General features: G+C 39.2%; 1 long non-coding RNA gene across 2 annotated transcripts; it reads right to left on the minus strand.

Annotated features, from left to right (window-relative positions):
* Positions 1-2612: 2612 nt before the first annotated feature.
* LOC115026419 (uncharacterized) lies at positions 2613-7308 on the minus strand. 2 transcript variants are annotated; one of them, XR_003834298.1, is made up of 5 exons: positions 7119-7308; positions 3828-3907; positions 3491-3532; positions 3003-3026; positions 2613-2919 (listed from the first exon to the last, which is right to left on the minus strand). It is a non-coding gene; the product is annotated as an uncharacterized LOC115026419 (long non-coding RNA). The 2 variants fall into 2 exon arrangements; XR_003834297.1 differs by having other exon boundaries at positions 3491-3535.
* Between the last annotated feature and the right edge of the window lie 267 nt (positions 7309-7575).

Consider the following 7575-nt stretch of genomic DNA (forward strand, 5'->3'; position numbering starts at 1 on the left):
GTTGCCATCTTTTTTCTTTTTTCACACACACACACACACACACACACACACACACACACACACACACACACACACACACTACTGTTCCTAACTCATACACACTGACACTGTCACATTTCATCACTGGACATATATGGAGATCTGGTCACTGTGTGTGTGGCTATATATATAAATAAATAAATGTTTTAATCATGATTAATCCAGTGATTTTATATATTGTTTCTGTTCAGTCTGTCATGAAATCAAATTAAATATTATAAATTGTCAGAACAAAGTAACGTCTGCAATCTCATCAACAATCCAAAAACTCAACAGTTTCCCAATCTGGAGATTTCAGAGCTCATGGGACATCTCCAAACTTCGGGTCAGTACTCAGGGGGCAGACCAAGCTTTCCACCACATTTGATTATTATGGGATCATTGTGATTTTAATGTTTTTAAGGATGAATGAATTGAAGCTTGATTCACAATATGAAACACAGTGAGCGCAGAAAAGCTATACATCTTCAGATTAGGAAACGTGCAACCAGCAAACCATAAAATCAATCAAGTATCAGTCATTGGTCGATCATGTCTTTACATGAAAAAGCCTCGTCATAAGCTACAACTCTCCTCAGCAAAATAAAAAAATAGATTCAAATGTCAGCTTCTTATAACCAAACGTGTTTCACATCCAGTTTTAGTCTTCCATGAATCCGTCTCATCACAAAGGAGGATTATGGGGATTCTTACATTAGCAGACTGAGTTTCCCTTTTATGAATGATCATGCACTCGATAACTTTCTGCTTTAAATTTCTCCCAGATTAAAACATTAAAAATGGATCAAGCTCCACTGCCGTAGCATGTCTCACTCGCAGGCTGATTTATTAATTTCTTATATCGAAAATGAGTTCACTAGTAGAGCAGAAACTACGGCAGCCAGGTGCAGTCATGTTAGCAGCAGGTCACTAACGTCCTCATCAGGCAGCAGAAGCTGTCAGACTGACTGCTGAGTCTCACTGTGCAGTTTGGAGCTTTTCCAAACTCAGTCACATATGATCACATCACAGAACAAAGACGACCCAAGGGCCGACTTTGGATTCATTGTCTGGGTTTGCATTTTAATAAAATGTTTGGACATTATTTTATATTTTAATATTGGCAGGGAAATGGCGTCAGTTTGACTCTGCCCGAATATGACGTCACACCAAAACACACTGCTACTGACTTTATAATAACAAACTGTTCCCTCTTTATTTACTTTCTATCATCAATACTGAGGAGTTAATCAAATGCAGGCTGCAAAAAAAACGTTTGTGGGTGTTTCAGTGAAGTCAAAGCTCTAAACGGGTCAATCTAATAAAATAAGAGTCAAGATGTGTAACATATTAAGCCTAATAAATACATGGTTTTATTAAGAAACGATGGATCGTTTAATTGCCTAAACCAATCAAAAACAACCTGACGAGAGAGAGAAACAGAAAAGGTCCCTCTGATCCTCCGAAGGGCGTTTTGACAGAAAATGGCGCAACACCGCGCGCGAGGGTCCCGGTGACTCAGTGACGTTTTGCAGAAAAAAACAACGAAAAAGAAAAAAGTTGAATTGTGTGTCGTTTTTGTTCATTTGCAGGATTATGTTACAAATAGCACATTAAATAAATATCAGAAAGAAGCATTGAATGTTAAAATCAGGCCGCAGTTGCAGGCCTGCAATAATCCGCAGGCATTAAAGCAACGCACAGAACATGTCCACCGTATTATATTTAGGTATAGAACATAACTAAATATCCTATACAATATGTAGAAATGTGTATCACCTCGCAGGTGCATTGAAATTAATGTAGGTTAAGAAGCAAACGAAATCTTGACTACAATCTATTTTCTAAATCGATTAAGAAACGGGTTTCTTTCCAATGTATGGCTTGTAGCAGGTTTGTGCATTTGGAAACTAACATCACAATTCTACATGATCTTCAACTCGATTTTACATTTCAATACGAGGCTGATTTTAAAATCAATATTCTATCATTGGAATTAACAATAAAAACAAACACAATAAAATAAACTTACGCTCTCTGGACTGGTTTTCTCCTCTTGCGTCCTGCATACATGACGGCTTCTTCTTATATAAGCCTCTGATGAATCCCTCAGAAATACACACTCTTTCTCCGCTACATGTAAGCCACCGACAATATCGTGCCGTAATCCTCCAGATCAAGAATGTAAACACATTCCTCAGAAAAATATCAGAGAAAACGAATAAAAAACACCGAGCGAAATAAGTTCGGTCGCGCAGGACAGGACGCCTTTCGCCTGGTTTGTGTTATGGGCCGCTCCACTTAGGAGTTCAATGTAAATGTGCAGGAAAACAACAAACAGGAGATTCAGCACAATCAGATTCGCTATAAAAGGACCGCACGAAAAAATAACGAAACGGGTTGCTGTCCCATTAGCCCTCACAGAAAGATGAAGTTGTTCCAAGTAAAAAGGCGATGTTGAGTTGTCATCATGAAGAAGAAAAAGGATGAAATGATGTGAGATGAGACTCCGTCTGCAGAGAAATCCTCCTCATCCTCCCTCCTGTTTGTAAATACAACAAAACAACTTCAAATAAAAGTAGAGAAAGCTTCAGATATTTTACATTTTATAATCTACATCAGTGGTGCACTCCACTTAGCGTCGGACATGAGCTGCAAGGGGGGCTGGGAAGGGGGGGGGGGGTGGGGGGGTGTTAGCGGGTGCGCGCATTCCACTGGCGGGCACGCGAAGCTTCTTATAAATTACAGCACAGGGGCAGGAGGCTCGCGCGGGCACGTAGAAGAGTCTCCTGGAAACACAGGCAGCGTGTCCACGCCGGCGCGTTCACGAGCAAGTCCCACCGTCCAATCAGCGCTCAGATGGAGAGCTGGAGGTTTATGTTGAGCCTGCGGTGGCCCGTGCTGAATGTGGGTCAGGGGTTAGACTTTTAAATAATGTAACTGAATTAATTTCAACATTTAGAGGAACTCTGTGTGGGTGTTACCTGCAGTGAGCTTTGCTGCAGATGCTGGGAAATAAGAAGAACCTGCAGTCAGTAATTAGGAAAAGAAACATGCTAATTGATCTGCGACAGACTTATTAAAAGGATTAGGATTTACAGCGACCACAATTGATATTTGTGTAACAATGCAAACCAACAGAGCATTATCACGCGAATATGAAGCTCCACTCGGCTTAACAGAGCTTTGTAGTGAGTTTTAGCTTATGGTTTAGCTGTCAACCTACAATACTGGCTCACTCTCATTGCTCTCAGTGTCTTTTGGCTGCAGCAGGCAGCTGTTTTCAGTTTAAGAAAAGCTCTAAAAAGCCACTCTACACTACCTGCTCAGAAGCAAATAGACAGACGGACACAGCAAGAGATGGTGAACTTATGCCTAGTGGAGCATTTAGCAGCTAAAGAGCCAGAAGTTTCCCTCAGGAGTGGATAAGAGACCAAAAACAGAGCTAAAAGAGAGTGAATATTGGATTTACATTCTCCAGGTAGCCATCACGTCTTCAGGAAATATTAATGTTCTTCTTAAGAAGGTCCAGTCATCATGCAAATTAAAAGAACAACATTAATTGGACGTCCTAGGTATTTTCACAGGAGAGTTTGACATGTCAGGAGGTGGAAATAACATTACAGAAGGCTCTGTTGCATTTAGAAATTCTTGGAATAGTGCATGCTGGCTCACCGTCATGGCTTACTGGGACAATGATGGACCAGAGACATCATTATTTGTTATTCATTTCACCCTTGCTTTTCCTGTTATTGCCGGTCTATTGTTAGAGAATTTGCTGCATCACAATAGACAGAAAGTGAACGTACCTGCAAATCCAGTCCTCACTCGTCACACACTGTCCGTGCCTTGTGAACAGTAAAAGTGTGTTTACTTTGCCTGCCAGCTGCTGTCAATCAAACACAAACACACCCCTGAGACCAAAAAGAGCATTTCTGACATTTCCCAAAATACACTTTTTTTTCACCTTCCTTTTAAACAGTAGAAATGATTTCAGTTGGACAAAGAACAAATAAATATGCCAACAATGTGATCAAGCATTCAGCACAACGTTTGATACACACTGTATACAAGTGTGTGTGTGTGTGTGAATCTTTCAGTTTTGTCGTGATTAGATTTCAATTCTTGGCGTCACGATTCAATTCAAAATCAATTATTGAAGCAAAACTGATTCTGGATTCAGTACAAAGGGTGCCGCTTCAGGATCTACTCCAGTCCGCTGTGCGCTAATAAAGGAGGTGTGGCCAATTACGACATGAAAGCAAAGCGAGTGTAATATTATGGAGTTTTTATATTTGAAACAGTTTATCAACTGCATTAATGCAAACACACCCACACATACACATACACACACACACACTGGATATACATACTTTACATACATAATTTGCCTCGGGGAGATTTGGACTTTGGAGTCTAATCTTGACACATTGTGTGTTGACAGCAGACAAAGACAGATGTGTCTAGATGTTCAGCTATGGAGCCGCATACATTGAGTCACATGACCACATCAGACCCCCTCAGGGTGCTGAAGACCCCCACAACACATATAGGAAGAAAACTAGGCCAACATGCTCTCCTCTTTTTCAGTGACTTAAGATTTTTATTTTTATTTTGTAGCTTAAAGTTACCGAGGACGGGGATTTTGGTCAAAGATTTTCTTCCAGAGCAAGATATCTGGACAATAAATTCAAGGTTTTCAGAGGATTAACGATTTTACATTCGACACTCTGTGGCCTTTTCCCCTCGGTCTCATCCTCTTAAACAACAGTTTCGGTTCATGTGGATGTGAGCACTTAAGTTCAGTTTCTTTCATCCCCTTTAAAACTATTAGTCAAATGTGGACATCAAAATGACTCTGACAATATAATATTTAATACATTTGAGGTTAATCATTTGGCTGATGTGTGATACCTATTTGCGTTTGCCTGTTCAGGCACTTCGTTGTCGAGTCCGAGATATCAGACGATTGCAATTTGTAAAACCTTTCAAATAGTTTTGAGGGGAAAAAAACTTTCCCTTTCTGGAGGTAGCAGTGTTGTAATGTATGTACAGCAAACCAGGTAAGTATGATCATAGTATTTGTATTGGATAATGATGTCACTTGAAAAACAAACGCCTGTTAACCCTCTTTTTAAAGTCTTAACCAGCGACGCTCTTGGCTTGGTGAACTCTTTGTTACAAATTGGATGCTTGAAGAATATTTGCTTCAAGTCTACTACCGGTACTATTTTTTAAATACATTTTATATTTTTTTTGTAGAGCAAACACACATACTGTCTGTCCAGTGTTATTCCTATGGATATATATTCATGACCTAATGCATTAACATGGAACATGCATGCTACTATGTTAGCATGAAGCTAACTCTCTTTTTGGCCACTTCCTCCTCGTTCCCCAATTTGTGATTAGTTGGGAATGACACAACCTTCGACACATCCATACTTTACAACAGATACAACTTTTATTATTATTATTATTCATGGTCCGATAAGCAGTATTGGCCAGACAAGCCTCAGTCCAATCCTTGTGTCTTATCACGTTTAACCATAGTGGTCTTCTTCTTGTCCTTCCATTCTGACACCCAACATCACAGCAAGATGACGTTTTAGATGTGTAACTTTAGTCTGCTGCTTTCAGGTGATTCGTGTTTGCCTCCGGTCTCTCTTTTGTTTTGCATCCAGCTAACACCATGACGTAATCATGACATCGTCCAAGTTTTAGGACACTGAAAGGGTTAAGCTAAATAAATCCAGTTGGACCTTCCTGCGATTATTCTTACAATATTATGAACTCTAATTCTTCTTTTTCACCCCCCATCTATAATATACCATTGTAAATATGCAATATCTAGCATGCATTGATGGAGTCAAAAATGGGTAACTATTACAGCCCACTGTCCTGAACTCATTCAAACACATGGGGCAAATACAAACACAACCTCAAGCCTTCAACCTTTTGTGCCCACATGTTGCCTGCACTCATTCTTCAGTCAACAGTTTTAAATTAAAAGGAAAGGCTATCAAAGAGAACTGGGAAATCAAATCATACAATAAACTGTATAATATTAGATTACCACGCAGGCTCTTTGTCCTCAAATCCTACATAGAATGTGCCTTTGCAGTGGAAAAAAAAATTAACTACTGAAAGATGTATGAGGGTTGTGGCTTTGTAAGTCATCATTTAAATTGTGGCTTGGGGTCCACTTCAGTTTTGGGAAAGAAAAAAAAACGGCCTGTTATTTTACAGCTTTCAATAAAAATACAAACTATTAACTTTGGCTAGTGTGCTTTTGGCATTAAGAGCATTGTGACTCACTTTACAGAAGTTAAACTAAGATACATGTAGACTCAATAAGTACACGGGCCACACATGTGTATTTTCCTTTTCTTCTGAATAGAAAACCAAAACCAAAAATCAGGCTTGAACGACTGATATATTGCAAACGTATAGCCTAGTTGTTTTTGAAATAAATAAAAAGGTATTCTTCATGGGGGGGAAATGAGTTAGCAATGACAGAATGATATCGGGTGCCTCAATAACAAGCATCAAGGCCAACATGTGTTACTATAGTACAGTATGCAATACTGTGTAAAGAAAACAGAGTCCTCCATTTGTTGGGCAACAACAGCAAAGTAAAGTAAAGTTTGACATGTTTAAAATCTACAGCTGACATATTATTCAATAACATATTCTCAGTTTAGCTCAAATGTCACATAGGCAGCACACAAGAAGTGAAATACATTTTTAAAATGCTGAATTCACACAGTTTGTGATTTAAATGTATTTTAATACAGGGACTAACGTTACGTAATGTTTTCCAAACGCAATTAAAAGCCCGTTTTAAATCAGTATTCTTTGTAAACGCAGCTAAAACAAACTAACAAACATATAAAAGTATATTCTGCATCTTTCAACTCCTTCATTATACATGCATATGCTCACGGAATCTTAACCCTGGTCACCAATGTGTTTTAAGAAGCAAGTAAAGTAACCACAACTCAGGGAAGCTAGCTAAATAAATACTTTGGACAGATGCAAAACCAGCAAATGACACCATTTTATTTCACATTCCCCACACAGCCGGACTGGGCACGTACCTGTCCTCCTCAGTTAGCCGTTACTGCTCAAATGCCCGTATGTAACGTCAGGCTAGCGTTGTCAGTTTGGGTAGCCATGTTTGTCCAATTTTACAGTCCATCTTTTTTCATGTTTTGGAAATCCTTTCAGAAAGATGTTTGAAGAGGATGAAAGCCTCTTCTTGACCAGGTACCATCTCCTCCGATTTAAACACACACCGGAAGCAAAAAAAAAAAAAAACGAACAATGAAAAAAAAGCGTCTTCGCTAACAAGCTAACAAGCTAGCAGTTAGCCATTGTGTTCCTGGCGAACCACTCCCGAGTTAAATCTGATTTTTTTTTTTTTACCAGAGGTTTGGTTTATAACAATATCCCTCGGCTGGTGGACATGGAGGTGCTTAATCTCAAAAGGTAATTTTAATATGTGTGCCGTAGAAGATAATCCACATCGTTCACGGTGAGACCAGCAGTAACTTT

The sequence above is a fragment of the Cottoperca gobio genome, chromosome 21, assembly GCF_900634415.1.
Source record: "Cottoperca gobio chromosome 21, fCotGob3.1, whole genome shotgun sequence".
Lineage (NCBI taxonomy): Eukaryota > Metazoa > Chordata > Actinopteri > Perciformes > Bovichtidae > Cottoperca > Cottoperca gobio.